Genomic DNA, 22,580 nt, shown 5'->3' with positions numbered 1-22,580 from the left:
AGACTTGACAAGAAAAGGATATGCCAAATTTTAATTGAGGGCACACAAATTGGAAGAAAATACAGTATCCAAACTCATTCCAAACAAGAGCATTGTTTGGACTCGCCTATGGTGTCCCACAGCAGTGGCCTCACCAAAACATTTTAATTACTTTGACTTAGTCTTGAGATCATACCAGTCATTAGTGGGAAGGCTCACTAACATCACTGAATGTCTTCAAGACCCTGAAAACGAAAAGACAATAAGGAGGCTGCTCACCGTGATTGCCGAGCAGTTCCTCCTGCTGCCAGATATGGAGAGGAAAAAACAAATGTCCCAAGCAGAAGAAGAAGCAAATAGGCTTGTCAGCGTGTTATTCTTTTGTTTAATTGAAGACTGCCCAAATCTTGTCGGGAGACACACTGACATCTTGACATTTCTTCGAGAACCAGCAAACACAGAACATTTGAGTATAATCCTGAACGGAATCATAATCCAGGTTGCTCTTCACACTCATCGATATCACAAAACCTGCTCACAGTGAGTACTGAGCATTTCCAGAATTCAGCAAGGCCAGGACAAATGTCCCTGTCACCAGAAGATAGCAGATTGGCGAGCAATGTCTTCTTTCGCCTGATTGAACACTTTCCAGAACTTGTGGGCAGATCTGCCGGTGTTGACGTCCTCAGTTTCATCAGAGTTCTGGCTAATTCTACACAGATGAGCATGCTCCGGCATGGCATTGTGATGCAGGTTGAACTGTCTAACCATCAGCAGAATTATCTGAGAAGATTTTAAACTTTCCGCCGAGGGTCAGATCGAGAAAGTGTTGCCAGATACTTCACTCCTGTTTATACTGACAAGGACACGACATGTCTTCCGGAGTGAAACAGATAAGAAGAATAGACTGGGAGCTTGTGTATTTTGAACACGCACAGTAAGAAGATTGGCTGAACTTGTTGTCTTAAGTGACATTTTTCAAATACAGAAAAGAGAACTGTATCCAGAGACAATAGACAATCCATTGTCCGAGCCAAGAAGGACAATTGTTTCAGTACCTGCAACCAACAAGAAGAGACAGCAGAACCCAGAGATACTGTTGCATAGAATGTATTAAACGTTAGTCATCTTTCCTTAGATGATAGAGATGGGAAATCAAAGCAGCAGCATCGTCATCCCTCAGGATTAGAGACGCTCTTATTGGTTCAGAACTGACTGCTGCCACCTAATCTACAGAGGCATAATGTATCTATGCATCGTATTCATCGTTGTTTTATTGTCACTGATGATTCGAACTGCATTTTTCATAGGTATACAAAGTGTTCCGATTCCAGTGCACCCACCTAATGAGGTATGCATGACACCCATAAAAGCACCCAGACCCTTTATAGTTATTCCAGTTCCTAGAAGGTCTGACAAAGGAGTGATGACACACATGTTGTGACAAGCAAGTTGAAAAGCCGGAGACAGGGTCGGCAGAGTAAGAATGAAAAAAGGTTACTGACAAACACACGCATGCAAACGATGAGTGCACATACACCAGGTCTAGTGTCAATAACTGCAGAGCCACAATCCAAAGAATGGGAGAAGGTTGTACAACCAGCGATGAGAAGCTCTACTACAAGTAAAGGGAAAAGACAAATGAAAAAAGCTGGGGGCGTGGCCAAGAGGGCCATGTGAAGAGACGTGAGCTGAGGGAGCTCTTATGATCCTGCAGTGATCCTGTGGCATACGTGCATCAATAAGTGATTGTGCTCGCCTGCAACTCCGGGGGCGGACTTATGAATAGAGCGGCCGTGCCCGCTGAAATTTGCAGTTATCTCAGTGAAGCCGTGACGGAGATATATATAGAAAAAGGATTGAGAGCCGGAAGGAGGAGGCAAAATGGCCGCCCGGACACTCGGACAAAGGAACTGACTGGCCGCAGTATGACGAGTGCCCCTGTTAAAAGGATATGTGTCCGATACGCTCCGAATGCCCGCAGAGGGATTTCACGCTGGAGAGGAGAGCCCAGCGCACGAACGGGAGCCGCGGACAGACGACAGTAGAGGAGTGAGCTGCCAGTGCCCGCTGATCCGTGCTTGAAGAAGGGGGGGGGCTATCACAGCCCATAGACATGATCGCGTGGGGCCTGGAGGATACTTTGTAACAGAAGGGCACCAGCCCAAGGAAGGTGTGGAAAACAGTGAGGCCCGGGTTTGTGTGTCGCAGGGAGAGAGACACGAATTCGGAGGGGCAGGCCAGCAGAGATTTTGAAGGTGCCGGCTCGGAGAGCTGGCCAGCTGAGACTTGAGCGGGCTGGAGGGGCTAAAGGGTTGTGTTATAACGGCGCTGGATATAACGAAACGGCTTGACTGAGTCAGAGCCCGGAAAGACACACGGGGGGGTAGCATCGGCGCCCCAAACAGCGGATGCAGATTCTGACCCCTCCCCAGGAGGCAGATTATTCGGCTAGGTCATTGTTGGCGGCAGGATAATGCATAAACCAAAAGCCGCATGGAAAGCAGAAGGACATAAAACAATACCAGGATAACCCCTAACATAACAAGGACGCTTCCAGGGGCACAGTTTCCTTGGTGACACGTATGGCCACCCCTGGTGCTCTAACACTACCCGGCAGGAGTGAAAAAAGGATGATGGACTGAAGGGCCACTGTATGCCGCCCAGAACTGGTTGGAGGGGGCGTGACGGTGTCGGTGTCCCATAAACTGGGAGGCGTGGGAGGTGTGGAGACTAAGGGTGCGCCTCCCTGCTCGGACATCAAGTGGAATGCTGGTTTAGTAATACGTTTTGAAATAAGTGAATCCAGGAGAAAGCTTGAGACAATTAGACCTGAAGATGGCGCTCGATGGCTGAGACTGGTGTCTTCACTTACTACAGTCGCTTGCCGAAGATCCGGATGAGTGTTATGAGGTACCCCAGTGGCGGATTTATCTAATCACATGGGAGAGCACAATCCATTGTGGCAAGCGAGGAATAGGCTTGGGACGCTGGGGTGGGGCCGCCTCCAGTGCGGAAGACAGCACTGGGCCGCCCCTCTGGAACCACGTAAATACTAGTGCGGACGCATTACATGAGATGTGTTCATAGGGTTATTGTGGATGCTCTGGAACGTGCACAGTGGACGAAAGCAGGCGAGTCCGGAAATTTAGGAGACCTTGCACCTTGGTGTGTATAAAGGCAGACGGGGCTTGCCACGGAGGAGGCTGGCACAGCTTTTAAGGTTCTAAGGACCCCATGTAGGGGTGAGGCTTTGGACATCGGAACGGAGTGTGTGCCCTTCTCCCCCTGATTGTGGAGCATAAGTGGTGGGTGGACCCACGACATACGATTGCCGCGTCATGTCTAATAAGTCTGTAAGACAAAAAGTGAAGCAACCCACGTTAGACGAGTTTGCTAAAACACCGACGGGCCTGGAAAGTGCCAAGAGCAGAGACAAGCTTCCCACAGGTGGCATGGCCGCAGCAGGCCCAAATCAAGAGGTTCTGGCTGCAATTGCGGACTTGAAAGCAGACTTGAAGGCGACCTGGGAGGCCAAGCTCGAAATGGTTGTGGCTGACTTGAAAACAGTGTTGGACCTTAAGGTCGGAGAAGTGCGCGAGGAGGTGAATCTACTCTGGCAAGATGTGAGGGCCCTGTCGGAGCGCACAGGGAGTCTGGAGAAAGAAGCGAGTTCGAACACAGCGGACTGTGCCACACACAAGTCGGAACTGCATGTCCTGGTGCAAAAAGTGGGCAACCTGGAGACTAGAGCGGAGGAAGCGGAAGGAGGCACCCGAAGGAACAATATTCGCATTGTTGGCATACCAGAGGGAACAGAGGGCCACAACCCCACGGAATTTGTCGAAACCATGTTGTTACAGGAGATAACTGGGGGTGTTCTGTCTCAGGGATTTGCTGTGGAACGAGCGCATAGGGCTCTGACAAGGAGGCTGCCGCCAGGCAACACGCCTAGGCCAGTTATCGCCAAGATCCTCAATTATCGAGATCGAGAAAGGATTCTGGAATATTTTCGCCGAGGTGGAACAATCAAGCGAGGGGAGGCACACATAACAGCCTACCCGGACTACACCCTGATGGTGAAGCGGAGCCGAATGAACTTCCGGGCTGTTAAGAGGAGACTTAGAGAGGCGGGTCAGAAATACATGCTACTCTACCTGGCGAAATTGAAGGTTTTTCATAAAAACAAGACTTTGTTTTTCGACACTCCGGAGGACGCCATGGGATGGCTTGACACGCAGGGCTGCCCCCAGGAGCCGGATATCCAGGCGGAGGAAGGAGGTGGCAGAGATAAGTAATGAGTAACGGGAGCACAGGGAGATGATGCCGCTTAAGACTATGGGACTTGATTATAGTCATGGACGTGGCCTGTCCGGAGGCGGGCCCGGAGTAGAATAGACTATGCATTGTGTGCACGTTGGCTGTTGCTTTTTTAAGGAGCCTTTCAGGGCTAGTCCTCACACCCCCATTTAGTATTAATAGTTAAGTGGCCATTAGGGCGACTTCACCCTACTGAGCTCTGAGCGTACCACACAGGGCTAGATGTGGGGGTGCCTGAGATCCAGGGATGGAGCTGGGCAACAGTTGGGGAGGGAGTTGTTGGAGAGGGGTTGGGTGGAGGGAGGGGAGGGAGGTGGCGTGTTTTGTGTGTATATAGTTTTGGGGAGTTTGAGCTTAAACACGAGCAAACAGGGAACGGCCCTAGATTTGTACCTATATAGCGCAGGCGGATGGGGTTGGCTGAGAGGGGGGGGGGTGAGCAATGACGAGCAATGGGGGATCTTAGAATGGTGACGTGGAATGTCAGGGGACTCAATAGCTACCTAAAAAGGAATAAGGTCATGCTGTACTTGAAAAGACAGAAGAGAGATATTGCATTGTTACAAGAGACACATTTGACATGGGAAAAACTGGAGCTGGTGGGGAGGAAATGGAAAGGTACTGTAGTGGGGTCATCGTACTCGGCCTATGCCAGGGGAGTGCTGGTCTGGGTGGCTCTGCATGTCCCGTTCCACCTGATACGGGAAACGGTGGACACCGAGGGGCGTTTGGTCATTGTGAGAGGAGTGGTAGAGAATAGAGAAGTGTGCATTGTAAACACGTACGCCCCTAATCACAATACGGCGGAGTACTTCCGAACTATGTGCAACAACCTGAGCTTGTGCGTGGGTAGTGCAGTGATCTGGGGAGGGGATTTCAATTGTGTGCTGAACCCCGTATTGGACAGGTCGGATGACAAGATGGGCAGGCCTGCTCCAGCAGCTAGGGCATTGCAGGCGTTGTTAGATGACTTTGGATTGGTAGATGTTTGGAGAACCAAGCATCCCGACGAGAGGCAATATTCACACTACTCGGCCCCACAACAGTTGCATACTAGACTTGATTATGCCTTTGCCACATCAGATGTAATGATGGAGATCGTGCACACAGAGTATAAGGCGAGGGTCCTGTCGGATCACTCGCCTTTGGTTCTGGGGTGGCAATATAGCCGCCTAGGGCACGGATTCCAACGTGGAGCCTTCGTGCAGAGGGGCTTAAAGATCCGTTTTTTCGGGAAGATATAAGAGATGAGATCATCAGCTATTTTGAAGTGAATACAGGCAGTGTTGACTCTGCGGGGACACTGTGGGAGGCTTTTAAAGTGGTGATGCGGGGTGTAGCTATAGCTAAATCAAAAGGCCTGCAAGATGGGGTCCTAGCTGATTTTCAGAGGGTGGCAGGAGACTTAGAAAAAGAACTAAAAAGTGAAAACATAGATGCTGAGCTAGTGCTCAAGCTACAGCAACAGTGTCCAGAACACTGCGAAAGGCTCTGTAATCTTAATTATAAAAAGTAAGTTGAAAGAAAACATGTGGGTGGAGACAAAACGGGCAGTCTATTGGCGTGGCTATATAAGAGTGAAACCCCTAGGCCCCCGATTAGGACGGTAACCAGAGAAGATGGGGAGGTAGTAGACACCCAAGAGGGAGTCAACAGGGAATTTGTGGATTATTATAGAGAACTATATGAGGATAGAGGAGGAGACAGCCGAGATGAGATGATGTGTACTCTGCAAGATATAGGATTACCCAAGATAAGTGCAGAAGAAAGAGAGGAACTGGACGCGCTAATTACTTTGGAGGAGTTGGAGGAGGTTGTTAGGCAGCTACCTACTAGTAAGACTCCGGGAGCAGATGGATTACCTAGTGAATTCTATAAAGCGTATGGGGCGGAAGTGCTCCCCCCAATGTTGGAAATGCTCAATGAGGCGTTTGAAGTTGGACGATTGCCGGAGTCACTTAGAGAAGCAATCATAATACCGCTCCCTAAGCCTAACAAACCTGGGATAGCTGCGGTTCGTACAGGCCGCTGTCGATGCTGAACCAGGACAGCAAAATATTAACGGCGGTCCTGGCGAATAGACTGCGGAAAGTAATAAGCGAATTGATACACCCAGACCAAACGGGCTATGTCCCAGACAGGAATATTACGCACAACCACAGGCGACTTCATCGGGCGATTGAATAGGGCTGTATCAATGAAGGAGAGATGGCAATTGTGTCTTTGGACGCAGTAAAAGCTTTTGATTCGGTCAGGTGGGAGTGGCTGTTGGCGGCTTTGGGGGAATATGGAATGGGGCCGGGGTACATTAGGTGGGCGGAGATGTTGTATAGTGCGCCACTAGCCAGGGTGCGAACAGGAACAGTGGTATCGGAAAGATGGCAACTCAGCAGGGGCACCAGACAGGGGTGCCCCTGGTCTCCGATGTTGTATATTCTGGCTCTGGAGCCCCTGGCACTATACCTAAGGCAGCAATATGACACGATAGGTATTGAGGTGGGGGTCGAACGGCACCTGATATCCCTATATGCGGATGATTTGTTAATATACTTGAGATACCCGGAGGAAAATCTTCAGTATATACTGGAGGTGATGGAAAGCTATGCGAGGCTGTCAGGCATAGCGGTGAATCCCCAAAAATCGAGCATTTTCCCACTGGGTAGTTACAAGGGAATCCCTGCAGAAAGGTTGCCGGTGTTACAGGTGCCGTGGACGGTGAGCTCTTTCCGCTACCTTGGTATAGATGCGTGTCATACGGCAGAGGAGGAGCATAGGTGTAACACTGTGATGGCTGTTGAGAAAATCCGCAAATGTATGAGGTTTTGGGAGAAACTGCCCCTAGCGATGAGGGGGAGGGGAGCGATACTTAAGATGGTGGTTCTGCCTAGGCTCCTACATTATTTTAGCAATATCCCACATATGATCCCCAAGAAGTTTTTTGTTCAGTTAAATGGTATATGTAGAGGCTTCCTGTGGGGGGGTACCCGGAATAGGGTAGCGCTCTGGAAGTTGCAGAACTTTCATGACAAAGGGGGGGTCAAGCTACCTAATTTTGAGGCCTATTATATAGTGAGTCAATTGCAGTTTGTGGCCAAATGGCTCTCCGATGAAGAGACCCCTGAACTTAGATTGTTTGGACAGGACTGTGCCCCGTTTTACCTGAAAGAAATTATCTGGTTGCCTGAGTCAGAAATACAGAAGTGCCCAGGGATGAGGCTTGGGTGGAAAATGTGGCGACGAGCATGTATAATGATGGGGGACCCGCTCCCATGTACCCCACAGGTACCTCTGGTTGCTTTGGCGGGAGGAGATGAGCAACTGAGGGTGATTATCAGAACTTATTGGGAGTCGGTGGGGCTGGTGACCCTGGGAGATATATGGCAGTAGGGGACCATCAAGGAGTTTGAAGGACTTGGAGAGGAGACAGGACTACATAGGGGCTAGTATGTTACGTACCACAGGGTGGTGCGGAAGATTCGGAAAACGTGGCCCGAAACGGTGTTAAAGGAGGAACCAGACACCATTATGGGGATGATATATGACGCAACTGAAGGGGGGCATGAGATCTCTAGATTGTATGAGATGGTAATGACTAAGGTTGGAAAGGAATTGACAGATTTGAGATTGGATTGGGAAACAGAGGTGGGAGCCCACATGGAGGATGGGATGTGGGAACGGGCCCTGGGATATCATAAAAAAGTATCTAGGAATGCCAGATTGCAGCAAATACAGTTGTATGTAACGCATAGAGCATATATGACCCCGCTGAGAATATCTAAATTCAGGAATGCTGGGAGACAGGCGTGCCCTAAGTTTTGTGAGGAAAATGTTGACATGACGCACATGTTTTGGGCATGCCCAGTGATCGAGTGTTTTTGGAGGGAAGTCGCACAAAAGCTAGCAGAGAAAGGGGTCACGCTCGCTGTAGACACGGCTTGGGCCTGCCTGTTGGGAGGGTTTCCCAGGCCGCGAAAACTGATGCATGTAGGGAAGCTGAAGGACTTGGCGTACGTGCTTGCAAAGTGGAGGATATCCATGGGATGGAAAAAGTGTCATAAGCCACGGGTGGAGGTGTGGTGGAAAGAATTACAGAAATGGGCAGAGGCTGAAACAATGGTGTGGCAGGAGGCAAGTAGCATGTCCTGGGAGGAAGAAATGGGTACCCTGATGGCATAGAAAGCATTGATATCTGGTCTATTTGGAACAAGGTTAGATCCAGAAGAATCTGAAGAAAATGACATCCTGCCGAGTGTAGCAGACACTGAATGTGAAGGACAAACAGGCTCGTGAAGGGGGGTGGAAACAGGGGAGCAGTGAACAACAACTAATTGATGTTCATGTAATAATTGTGGATTGCACTGCGTGTTTTGTTTATATTGTTGGTTGTTTCAAAAATAAAAAAATATATTTTATTAAAAAAAAAATGAAAAAAGCAGAACTTTTAAAGAAACCAACAGAGACAGCATTGATAAGCACCCCTGATCCAGCGCTAAAAGAGGCTAGTGCAAGCCCAGAGAAAATCTCACGTGCACAAATGATAGCAGAATCATTATGGACGTTCATAGCCAGAGCTAGAAAGAGGCAAGGAAAGAATTGCTAGACTGTCCCCTACCCAATTGGTACAGATGAAGAGGCCTGAACCATGGATGGAGATACCTGAGAATCCACCAGAAATAAGAAGCTATACGGACGTGTTCAAGGATGTGGTTATAGCATACTACATGAAAACTTTGAGAATCAAGTGAAGCATACAAGGAGATGATAATGAATTAAATGACTACCAGGACAGCACAGCACACTTGGGGAATAACATTTGGTATCTACATTTGAAAGAAGTTGGAAGACGAAATTCAGGGGAGGAATGCTTTGTTTCTTGCACTCCTACCTTGCAGCATGGGGAAATCAAAGATCTTTGTAGCTGTTGAAATAGATGTGCCTACGGCGCACTGTCTATCATACGTAGCAATGTGCAAGACCAGAGGCCAGTTCATGGGAACTGATGCCTCACTGAAATGGGCAACTGAAGCAACTGATCCAAATGAAGACGATTATGTCCAGGACATAAAGACAAGAAACAATGGAAAAACAAAGCACATTGTGATCAGATATGAGAAACCTGGAGTTAAAGGAGCAGAGATCAGAAGAGAGGCAAATCAAAAACTAAGCGCCCAAGGGAAAACTCCAGAAGAAGCCAGGAAGTAGAAGAACAGAGGCCAAATGCAAATTTGGGTAGCAGTGCTTTCACCAGACAGATAGGAGAAAGGAGTGGTGATCTGCAGAGCATGGATGGTCTTCGGTCACTACGAGACCACCATTAACATAGTGCGAAATGGATGCAAGGCATTATGGCCAAAACTTGCTAAACTACTGACATGGGTCGAGGACAGGGGAGGACCATTGAAAATAGTTCCATTGGAAAGCCCAAAATTCTGCTTCAGGAATAATGGTACAAGGAAAATGGGGGAGAATCAAAACTGTGGATGAGTTTTTGACGCTCCAGGAATGGTACATGGTACTGCAGTGATTATGGGGGCATTATTGGGCATGTGGATCCATAGCATATATCAGGCTGCTGAGAAACTGGGGCGGTATATTCACAATAGTGAATGTCCATGTTCCAGCATTGGTGATTCCAAAAAGTGATCTGAATATTGACAGCTTCCCGAAAGCAGATGCTCACCTGTGGAAGAGGAGATCTGTGGAACTGATTAATCGAATGAAGAGAGAGAATTACTTTTCGGCTAAATCAGAAGAAGCTTTTCTGCAATCCCATATGAACACAGACTGTTCAGCCTAACCTCATTAGTGTTCACAACAATTGTTATGCCACGAGTTCAAGTTGGAGGAAATACTAAATGGTTGCAGATAACCAGATGGGAGTTACTGCAAACCATCAACACGTCCATAAGAGGATTCAACGCAATAAAAAGGAGTTAAGGGCAATCCGACTAATGACCCTCCAGAAAAGATATGTCCTTGACATGATCACAGCTATGGATGGCGGTGTTTGTGCAAACATTGGAGAATCATTTTGCACATTTATACCATCTCACGATGAAGAAAACGGAACCTTAACAGAGGTCATAGGTATGCTGACGAAGTTACACAATCAAATAATTTATGAAACTGACGAAGTGGACGATGACAGTTGGTTTGGATCACTATTCTCATGGATTCCACAATGGATGGCAGATGCATTTAAATTCCTAGGAGCGCTGCTAGTGATGATACTGCTCGGATTCTGTGTTATCAAGATAATAATCTCTCAGTGCCAGAAAACCGCGAAAAGGGCCATTAGGATGAAGATCATGATTGATGTCGAACCAGGATGGAAACCCAAGGGCCTGACTGATGAAGAAAACAGGGACTTTGTAAAGGCCATCATTTATGCACCAGAAGGAACAAAGTTTCGATATCCAAGGAAACATAGAAATGATGTGGGAAAATGGATCAATTGTAGCCCAAATGGACAATGTCAACTAATGACATGGAACAAAGATGAACACGTAAGAACAGCAGGAAGCTTGAAGGGAGTCCTAAAGATATGGACCCCAAAGATGTACTTATTCAATCCTATATGTATGGATCCAGAGGAGGAAGTAAAAGTGGATCCAGAGGATGAAGTAAAAATGGATACAAAAGAAGAAGTGAAAGTGGTCAATGAATCGCCCAGAGGGGGGAGTGTAGAGGAGGTCTCAAGCACAACCCACACTACAACCGTCCATTTTGAAGTACCAGGAACATTCACGCCGAAATATGTGACATATGATGAGAAAATAAACCAGCAGAGCTCTGCAGTGGGGCTCTGTCCAGTACCTATCAACAGAACAGCACCTGTTGAAGTACTGACACCTAAGAAAACCTGGACAGTAACGTACCCATTGAGAAAGCCATATCAACAAATGAAACAAAATGAAGAACATCAGAGCACAGTCCCTGAAGAAGCTAAAAAGATACTGAAAGAAGACGAATGGTAACGTCACAATAACCTAGACTGACTCACATATAAAAGATATGACGACCTGCGAATGACGAAAAGAGACGAAACATCATGGATAAGGGACATCCTGAATCTGAAGGTGAAATAAAAATGTCAAAATGTTAGAAGCGTATGCCATAAGCATGATGAAGATATTCAGTCAGTTTATACATTTACATATGCATGGAACTGCAATAAACAAAGAATTGTGAGGCTTGCTTATGCTTAATATTAAGATAGATTGTGGGAAGTGCCACCTATACATATCTACTTCAATAGAAGCGTTTTATATAAGTATACTTCCACTATGCATAAGAGCAGAATCAACCAAAGGTTACTAAAGGTCTCAAGAGGAGAGCATCACAGCTAACAAATCAAGAATAAAAGGCAGAAGCAAAATTCAGACAGAGGCAAATCGTGCCAAGGAGCCAAGGTCATATCACTGGAATAGACCAACAGTGGGTACAATTAATGAAGCAAAGAACAGAGTATCCTGTTCAGAAAGGTCAAGATAAGCCACAAAAGGCAGATGGCTGGCATCATTAAATCAAATAAACAAATTGCATGAAGAACAAGAGTATTTCACTGTGTTTGAATCACATGACCAGCCAAGCGAGAAGGGATGAAACCTTCACACCCACGCAAAGCCTCATGCCATGCACAGATATCTTAACTTTTCCAGACCTAGAAGCAGTCTCGAGACCAACCACAAAGAAATAATTGACACATGACCACTGAGATGATGATTGATAGTAGCAATAATTGGAGGAAGGCTGAGGGTGCGGGCGAGCTATTATGCACGCTGCTAAGCTATTGGAAAAGTATGAGTGGGGTTGTTGCCAACCCAATCATAGTGGACCAAGTAATCTAGGGTCCTAAAGTTAATAGAACCAATGAGAAGTCGCACTTTTAGTGATGTCTAGAGTAGCCATTTTTGTAAGTAGGATTTAGATACCTCACCTGACAGTGTTTGTTACTCCGCTACCATATACAGATATAGTACATATATAAAAGTTACTTTCCTAGAACCAATAGAATTGCATGCAACATTTTAAGTGTTACATGTCAGTGATGACGAGTTTTTAGTATAAAAGATGTGTTTTTTATGAAGTTCGTTGGAGTGTTGAAGCGAGAAGGAAGATGAAGCAACTGATATTCATGAACTCCCCGTTTTTTGTGCTCGTCATTAAACGGACCCCTTTGCCAAACCATTGAGTTGTCACTATTGATTTGATGCTAGAGTATTAATCTGCATCCCCATCCATCTCACGGGTCCTGCTACTCATCTTAAAGTGCTATTGGGCAACCCCCAGCTTTATGGGCTGGTTGGGGTCCTAGAGCACACTTCTGTACAATTTCTGCCACTTTTTACACTGTTTTTGTATCCGTTGAAGTCTGTGAACGTCTGACGTCATCGCGGACCTTCTGGACAGTGCCACATGACCATGTGCTCACGCGGCATGATGATGTGTCTGCAAAAGCGTCTGCACTTCACGATCGGGTCTGTTCTTTGAGAATGGTTTAGAACTACATTTTCTACTGATCTAGGAACTTTCAAGCTCAAAATGTACCCTTGCACAGCTCCTACACCTATTCTTACTCATTATCCATTAACAATCTAGCATAAAGCATATACTTGGAAGAATATTAGCAAAACTGCTATTTATCTTACAAATTGCATCAGCTATTACCATCCCTCCTCCCCCAGAGCCGCCAGCACTACCAGCTGGAGGTCCTACACAACAAAAAAAGAACAGTACTTCTAAAGACAATGAAGAGGACCAAGAAGATGAGGTAGAGGAAGTGCATACCTCTAGCACCCAGCGAGAATCATGGGTGGGGCAGTTCTTTACCAAGGCTGGGAATGTACCAAAGGCTCAAGCTACCAAGGTGAAATGCACTGAGTGCAACTTTGTAATCAGTCACAGACTACCTAGACAGTACTCCCTTGGGACCACCTCCATGAGCCGCCACACCAAATCTAACCACTGCAATGCTCTCAGAAAGGTTGTTCCTTTCTTAGCAAGTAGTAGGCTGTTTTCCTCCACCTCATCTTCCCAAACCAATACTCTAACCAAAAGCCATAAAACAGGCTGTTGATCCATATCTTCCGAAGACAACAGTACTCTGTATATATTGCAACACACCACTCTGCAGAGGGAAGCAATTATGAAGTGCTTTTGAAGCTGTAATGAAGGAGCATGAGAAATACTGCCCACTACCTTAGAAGTAACACACGCGCAACATCTTCCCCTGTCCACCTGCCCCTCAATATTAGGTGCTTGGTGCCTTTTCCCTCATTCCTCCCTACCTTACGTTCTAACCTCTCCTGCAAAAAAAAATACATCAAAAAACAACAAAAGAAAGCTTCCTTTAGGAACCACCTTTCACAGTTAAAAAAGTAGAATTATATTTTTACATCTACTTTACATTTCTCAGTAAAGTACATAGACTCAATAAGATTTTCCAACATTTCCATTAGCATTTTGTGGTATGCTAATGAAAAAAATGTGGTGTTCATCCAAGCGAAGCGAGGGTGGATAACGAGGGCTCTGGACCATTATCCCCCATTCCACCCCCTGCAATGGAGGATGAAAGCCATTAGCATTCCAGTAGCATGTCCCACTGTAGGAAGGAAAATCCATTTTACAAGATGGCCACCTTGGAAAGGGAAGGCAGGGCTCCGTACACAGCCCCTCTGCCCTTTCCATGGCAGCCTGCAGAAAGCGAAGAGAGAACCCTACGACAATATTACCACAAGCATTTCTTTTTCTTTTCAAACCTATCCCTTTTTCGAATAACTTTACTACATAGTCGGTCCCAGGTGGACATGCCCCTTTAACCACATTTTTAATTTCTCCTGGTCCTGGTCAGTAGCCAGATTGTCTCGGTCATGACCTTATGCCATGACCCAGACAATCTGCCCACTGCCCATGGTCGCAGGCTAAACCTCATTCACCAAAGGTATATCGCTATTTTTCGTACCTACATTATGACACTTGTCAAAAAATAAAACACGGGCAAATTTGCAAAACCATGCTTTAAGGTCCTTGCCAATGCTCCTTAGATGAGTTTGCTGGAAATTTGCCCATGTTTTATTTTTTGAAAAGTGTCAAAATGTATGTACATCCAATAGTCATATAACTTAGCCGCCACTTGACACAATCCATTCAGACTTTACACAAACATTTATGGTTGGGCGTATAATCTTTCTGAAAACCTTTGTCCACATTTGTCAAATGGCAACAAAGTTATAAGCCATCTAAACATGTTGAGACCCCCCCTCTAATTTAGCTCCCTCATGACACACCCCCACCAAACTTTACACATAAATGTATATCTAGATCTAAAATCTGTTTGCAAACATGTGTGTGCATTTGTTAAATGGCATCACATTTATAAGCCTTTACAATATTTTGGGACCCCCTCTAATAATGCCCCCTCTTGACAGATTCCCACCAAACTGTGCAAAAACATGTATATCTAGATTTAAAATGTGTATGCGAACTGTTGTGCAGATTTGTCAAATGGCACCACATTTACAAGCCTTTACAATATTTTGGGATCGCCTCTAATTGTGTTCCCGCTTGACAAAACAGCACCACACTTTCCAAAACCATTCAGAATCAGGTCTACAATAAAATTCCCAAATTTCATGGAGTTTCATTGTGTGGTCCCAAGGTTATAAGCCATCCAAAAACTGCTTTCTGAAGTGTTGGCGAACATCACAGGACTGTACCCAAACACCCGGTTTTTGGCATCTTACGGCCATATCCCATCCTTCCTCATCACGCCCCACCTCCCCAGAGATTGTATGTTGAGTTTGACAAGTGCAATGTTGTGTTTTGTATAGGTTTTTACTGCGATGTTCACAGACACCAGCTGATGTCCATGAATCCAACATGACGGGCGTTTCCAAAAATGTGAGGCATTTCACGCTTTTCACCATCAAATCTGTGGGCATGCCCGATGTCCGCAACCTCACGTCGCCTTCTCAACCAATCAGAGGCCCATCCGTGGACCAAACAGGGAAGTGAGTCCGTGGACTGAACCCAGATATCACACATTTTTTTAACCTACTTTTGTGCTGTTTTAAAAAAAACTGCTAGACGGATTTGCATCGAATTTACAAAAGCATGCTCCTGCCGCAAATGTGGTAAAGATCCTTCCAGCGGTTTGGACTGTAGACGTGAGCAGAATTTTCTTTCCATTGCGTCTATGGAAAAAAATACATTTTTGGGACCCCCCCAACAACTTTGCCCCCCACTTGATGAAACCTCCCAAACTTGTCAGAAAACTTCAGAGGGGGCCATATACTTTTTTTGCAAAGTTTGGTAAGGATTCATCCAGCAGTAGAAAAGTTATAAGCCGCCCAAAAAGTGTTCTTACTATGAGTTGAGCAACTTAACCATAACTACAGGGCCTCTAACGCAGGCCGTGTAATATGTATACATATTTTTCTTCTTCAATACAAATCAATTTTTTATATATTTATTTATAGAGTTCATACAATCATACACATCTTTTTAGTTCTCTTGTCTGGAAGTAGTCTTGTTATGATTTTGAAAGCATAACAAATTACAGGAAAAGGACCTTAATGTTATGTATGTTGTTTGTCAAACACGAACCATCCTTTTCCTATATAATCGGTTCCCTCTGCAGTGTTTTTTGACTAAAGTACATCATACAGTACATTATAAAGCTATTGAAAGCCAATGAAATAGAGAAACAAGGCCAGTGGCTGAGTTCTTATACGAGGTCACGGAACTCAGAGGTACATTACAAGTTGTGCCCGCTGTGGTGCCACAGATAACAGTAAGTATGGTAGGAGGTATTGTATTCCTTATAATATGGGGACACACTGTCATCCCCTTGAATACCTGGCCTATAATGTAAGAGATCTTCCATTTGCTGATCCACATAATCAATGTAGCTTCTGTTTGCATTGTACAAAGCTAATATGCTGCTCCTAATGTGTTGTAAAAATATAGATTAAGCAGTTTAAAAAAATGCATTGAAAAACGATTTTCATTTTATGTTATTAAATAAGTAATAACATGCAGATTTGTACACTCATGATTTAAAGACGAGCAGCAGGGACGAGCAGCAGGGACGGCGCATCCAGATTGGTAGAGGGGGTGCTGACCCGCCTTAATCCTCGCCCAACATGGAGGGGCTGCACCTGCCCAGGATCGCTCCCTCAGATACTGAGGAAGCTCTCTTGGGCTGCCTTAATCTGTAAAAAAATCTGTAAAAAGGGAACCTTGTTTCCCTTTGACAGTTCTGTTCCCCAGCATGTATGCCCAATGGCCATGGAAGGCCAGGGGGAGTTTTGTTTCCCCAGCCATGCTACTGCTCCTCTCTGCACTTGTAAATGGAATGGGGCACCATGTCATCAGCAGTCCAGCTGCTGCACGCATGTGCAGAAACCAGGAATCTCTCTGTGTGCTTCCTGGTTCCTTGTCATGTTGTGTGAGAGCTGGAGGCTTTAATGGAGGAGACACAGCAGAGTCTGGACCGGAGCAGCGTCCGGACTGAAGCTGCATGCAGGTAAGCATATGTTAATTAGTAATTAATGTGTGTGTTTGTTTGTGGATGTATGTATGCGTGTGAATGAGCCTGTGTGTGTTTGTTTGCGTATGTATGTATGATGTATGAGTGTGAATGAGCGTGTGTGTGTGTATTTTACTGTGCATCTATCATAGATTCTCAGTAAAAAATAGCATATTTTGGTGCAGCCACTCTGGCTATTTCTTACTTTGGCATGGCTTCTTTTGCTGGGCATGTATGATAAAGCAAACATGATTAGTGTTATTATGTAGCTGGAGTGGCTTTTTGGGGCAGCCACTATAGCTGTTTCTTTGGCATGGTATTTTTACTGGGTTTCTAGGATAAGGCAAGCATGATGTGCTATTATGTAGTTAGACTAGCATTTTGGTGCAGCCGATTTCGACATGTTTTCATTATATGGCATAGCATGTTTAATAGCAAAGCCACCAGGAGTATGTTGCTATGTGGTGATACTGGCATATTTTGGCAGAATCAGTGTGGACATGTTTTCTTACAGTATCCTTACTGTCATTATGAGACAAACAAACATGAGTATGTTCTTACATGGGAATACTGGTAAATACTGGTGCAGCTAGCATGGAAATGTATGGATACATCCTGCGTGAAAATATTTTTATACAGGCATATATTATGGATAAAGGCATCATGAAAATGCATTGGAAAATGCTCTTGTGCACCATTGGTGATTTGCATCTGTGCATTTTTGCATTAGAGTTGCCATACAAAACCATTTACAAATGATCTGGCTTTTTCCCCAATTGTTCACAGAAAGTGTGCGGTATAATCCACCATTTCAACCAATTATTCAAAACATGTTCTCAGCGGGAAAATCCTGCTGAACCCCCTTTTGATCATTTGGGCTCACTCACTAAGTTGGGTCACTCGGCATATTTGTGGCAAATATTTACACCCCACTCCAATTAAAATATTCACAGTACCCCACTGTTCAACAGTGAACAAAATAAACATTCTATCATAAACAGTTCATTGTCAATTAATGGCTGTAAAGTACCACAGAAACTATTGTACAAGCAAGCAATTTTAAAAGCTTGTCATAGATTTAATTAGGTGCTGCAGTGTCAGCTGGAATTCTCTAGGCTGGCTCAAGGAGCAGGCACTGTGACATCACAACTGAAGAGTAATGACTGATTACTGTGTGGTTGTGGTGTCATTTTCTTATTACAGATCAGTTGTGATGTCACAATTAGCCTGTAATAAGAAAATAACTTCCAGGAGTTTAAACTGATATTAACTACAAATGGGGCATGGGGCGGAGGCAACCAATCAGGTTGCCTGGATTCCGGGCTGAATCCCACGATCTCAGCATGCGTTCTGAACAGCCCGACAGCTGCTTCTGCACCACGCCGGCAGGGCCCTCCCCTCGCCTGCGGTCATTGTTTCTTCCCCTCCCTCTACCCCACTCACCTTATTGTTTTGGCGGTGGAAAATGCTGCTACCGCTCCAGCCTCTGTCCTGGCCCACCGGCTGTCATGGAAATGGAAGAGGGGCTCTGCGTGGAGGCCTGCCGGCAGGCTCCACGGGGGCCATCTTAAGTCAGCATTTTGTTTGAATGAACGGAACGCTGCACGGTGTCCCCTTGTCCCGTTCATTCAAAGAAAAGAAAAAAAATATCAACAACCCCGGTTTCTGGATTAGAAACCCGGGGTGCTAATGGCAATAATAAAGGGTTTGGTGCACTTCAACAGCACCGTTAACGGTACCATGGCCAAGTGGCCCTCGTGACTTTGGCACCGGGCCATTACCAGCTCGTGAAGCCCACCGGACCGGTTATTTGCAGGCTGACATGTATTTCAAAACGATTTCTTCCACACAGGCTTTGTTATACCTATGGTACTAACCGTAACATTGAGTGCTGTTTTGAATGACTCCAATTTTTAAAATGCCACTCAACTATAAGTTGGGATCATATGTAGGATTTACCACATGAGGTAAAAAGACAACACTGCATGAGGTAAATATCTCAATATTTTTCGTCATGTAGCACAAGTGGAAAGTGACCCATATTTACCGTGGGCAGTAGTTTCTCTATAGCCCATGCAGTACCTACCCTGTGTGATCCCAAATCATAATTAGGTGGCATTGAACAATGATTTAGCTTTAAAATACTGCATTTGTTTACGGTTAACGCTATGTGGATGACCAATTCTTTTTGGGTGGACTGACTATCAGTATACTTTAAAGTTTTTGTTTTTCTTGGAAACGTTAATGTTCTTTTGCTTTTGGTGTTTTCCTCCCTGCATTGCCTGTCAGCGAGCTCTCATTTTTATAGGCGATTCGTTTTTTTTTTCTTTTTCTTGTAATATAGCATTGCATTTCAAGCAAGTACTATGCAAAAGTACCAACAGCTTCCTCGCGCCTATGTTTTTGCGGCAATGTGAGAACTCGCCAGCGAGAGAACTTCAGCTGCGTTTGTGTTTTGGATATGTCTTATCCAGTCATTCCATGTTTAAGGAGAGTTTGCAGTGGGCCCTGTGCCGTCAGTTTAGAGCACTGCACTCTCTGAACTGGAAGAAGCTAACATGGCATTCAGTCCACCCTACTCCAGTCAAAGAGATGGCGACGCCAGTCAGCATGTTTCAGTTTTTCAGATTTCAATTTCATGTTTGCACCGCTGTACTCCAGCGGACTGCTCTGGCCTCACCTCGACCCTTCCTCTGGAAGGAAGGAGTCTGGGGAGGGCCACTGAGGAAACCAGAAATCAAGTTTTCTCTGAAGTATGGCTCTAACTTCCACTACAATCACAATGAACAAGCTATGTGATACAATAGAGTGAGGCGTGTTCCTTTACAAGATGCAGCTAACAATTCAGCCCCAGCAGAAACAAGCACTGGCAAAGTCAGTCAGACTGGCTTTTTGTAGTGAACACCGTTTGTGTGTGTGGTTTGTGACAGCATGAGTCAAAAAAATGCTGACTTGTAGTGGTAGTGGTGAGGTCTGAGAGAGAATGGCTATGGAGTTTAACAAAACAGAAAAATAGGAGCGAGTTTGAAAAGCCTAATATTGCTATCAGTTAGTCAAAATAGTGTCAACGTAATAGTGGAAGCACTGCTTAATTTGTGGGGGTGGTTGCCAGTGCCCAACACCGGCACTCTTTTTTGGGCACCGGAACTCATGCGGGGCCAGCGCACGTGCAATTGCTTTGTTTGTTCTGCCACTTCGCTTTGCTTCGATTATAAATCATTGGGATTTGTCATTCTGATCTCGATCTCTCTCGTGCTTGCAGTTTGCAGGCCATGGCTGGCTGGGCCTTGGGGGGGGGGCAGCAATAGCAATGAACAACAAACTGCTAAAAATAACAGCCAATGAAAACTACCATTCTGTTGGTACTATGCAGTATTTGATACATTCTGTTTAGTAACACAGAATGTGCAGTTTTCAATTGCAATTGAGCCAGTGAAATTACAATGGTGAGGTGTTGTTGCCACAGGAGGCAGCGCAGCGCCACCTTTATTAGACGAGTTACTGTGAAGTGAAGATGTCGAGGCCTGGCGTCATTGGTCCTGACTTGTGAGAGAGAGAGCCTACCCTGCTGCACTGCGTGGTGCGGCCTAGTTGCTTCCTGGGGCCCCCTCTGCCTGCTTTTTCATTTGTGCGGGCGCCAGTGTGCGTACCCAGCCCCCCACCCTGAGGCCTAGCTGGCAAAGCATGTAAGTCACTTATTGTTACGTGTGGTGCAGCCTGCGCCTGTCACAGTCAAGTGATCAGGCAAGGAAGGTCCAGGTCGGGGCCCGAGCGGCAGCACGGTCCCTTGGTGGTGTCCTGACGCCCAGGAGTCAGGACTCCACCAGGGGCCCATCCGCGCCCGGGCTTCTGTCTGTATGACCTGTGTGCAGTGTGCTGCTGACTGCAGTCAGTGCCAGGCCCAGGCCAATTTCTGTGACCAGGGGCTGCTGACTGCTGATGACTGAGTCAGATGACTCTGCCACAGGGGGCTGGGCCCGTGGATTGTGCCCAACAGTATGTTTTTTACCTTTGTCTTTGAAAACCTGATCTTCCGTGGGGCCTGTGGCCGGGGCCCCGCCCCACAGAAGGTAGGTTTTAAAAGAAATAACTTATTTTGAGTGGTGGCTGTGGCCCATCACTTCAAAAGTGATGGACCCCAGCCACCCAAATATACGTTTTTTCTTTTAAAATCTTACCTTCCGCGGGGCCGCTGTGCCACGCACCTATTTTTGTCATCATCAGGCTCCGCATGTCCGTGGCGGTGGTGGCCCCATGGAAGGTAGCCTAAATGATTGAGGCAAGGCAGGGCAAAGCCCAGGACCGGGTGGGGCACGGGCGGCAACGTGGTCCCACTAGTGTCTGTCACAAAAGGATGAATTGTTTGCAACTTTGGCCACTTTTTCATTGGTGCCGAGCCCAACTCGAGACAATTGTATGCCCCAGTCCGACCCTGGATAGCATTCATCTAAACAAAACATGAACTGTGAATTTTTGCCTGGGTGTTTCCGTTCTTCCTTTTAATGTTATGGGCCTCATTAGTTCAAAAACGAGCTTCCGTGAGGGGACCCGGAATGGTGCACGTATTGGGCCAAAACCGAACCAGCTGCACTTCGCGAGAAAAGCCCATGCAAAGACGAACTTCTGAAATGCCATTTCAGACTTAAAGATACACACATGGAAACTAGAAGGGGATAAACATAGTGCACTTACCCACTAATCTGTCATCATAAATAAAAGCACTAGTTGAGTATTTGTGTATAATTCTCAAGCGTCTTTTGCTGTCATTTTTTTACATAATTCCAGCGCTTGTTTTCTATCCTGATGTGTGGTTTATACACCAGATGTGGCCCCTTAACCTCGGTACAATACGCTCCGAGCATGTGCTCCGAATGAGAGCACATGCAATCCTCAGATAGGAATCCTCAGATAGGGAGGTGGGTGTCTGTTACACCCCGCAGTTTAGTGAAGGATGTCAAGAACATGTCAGTGGGAAGGAGATATCCGAATATGCATTCTCCTCTGGCTCCTGAATATTGGGTGACAAAACATATTTAGTTTTTTTTATATGTGTTAAGGTGGAAAGAGGTCCTAAAGCAGAAGTAGCACAGGCCATTGATTTCACAACAATGTCTTGCAGAAATGACTTTTTCCAAGTTATACAACACCATCCTCATGCTTGAAAGAAGGGTGAAGGGGGATGCATTTATGAGATGTGATGACTGATAAGGGCTTGAGAGTAAATTGATTACACAAAACACCTGGATGAGGTGACTGAAGAATGGGCAGAGGGGAGGGTGCTCTTCCTGGAGGTAACCGATTAACAATACTTGGTGTACTTTAACAGACTGTCAGATGGGGCAGAAGGGGTAGTGACAAATACAGTGCGACAATGACTGAAACAGAATGCTTTTTTATTTATTTGCTTTTTTAAAGCGCTCACACACCCCGGGGGCATCGAGGCGCAGTTATAGGAGGAGCATGTCTTAGTTGCATATTTACTACTAGCCTGTGTCAGCAGTTGCTGCAGCACCAAACATGTGGCATGGAGCAGCAGCAGTATGATGGGCTGGTGGTGGGCCGATCTAGGTAGCTCTAGCACTGAACTGGTGCGGCCGGTGCGCCCGCGCTAAGGTTGGCGCAGTGCCCGTGCTGAGGACGGCGCCGCACCCGGCATTATGGGGCCAATATTTTTTGGGCACTGGCACTTATTTCTTTACAAATTAAGCACTGAGTGGAAGAGAAGCACTGTGGCAACCCAACCTGCAAA

Source organism: Ambystoma mexicanum, chromosome 6p (genome assembly GCF_040938575.1).
Source record: "Ambystoma mexicanum isolate Mex_15411 chromosome 6p, UKY_AmexF1_1, whole genome shotgun sequence".
Classification (NCBI taxonomy): Eukaryota; Metazoa; Chordata; class Amphibia; order Caudata; family Ambystomatidae; genus Ambystoma; species Ambystoma mexicanum.
The sequence above is the reverse complement of the archived record's forward strand: the minus strand, read 5'-3'. Positions refer to the sequence as shown.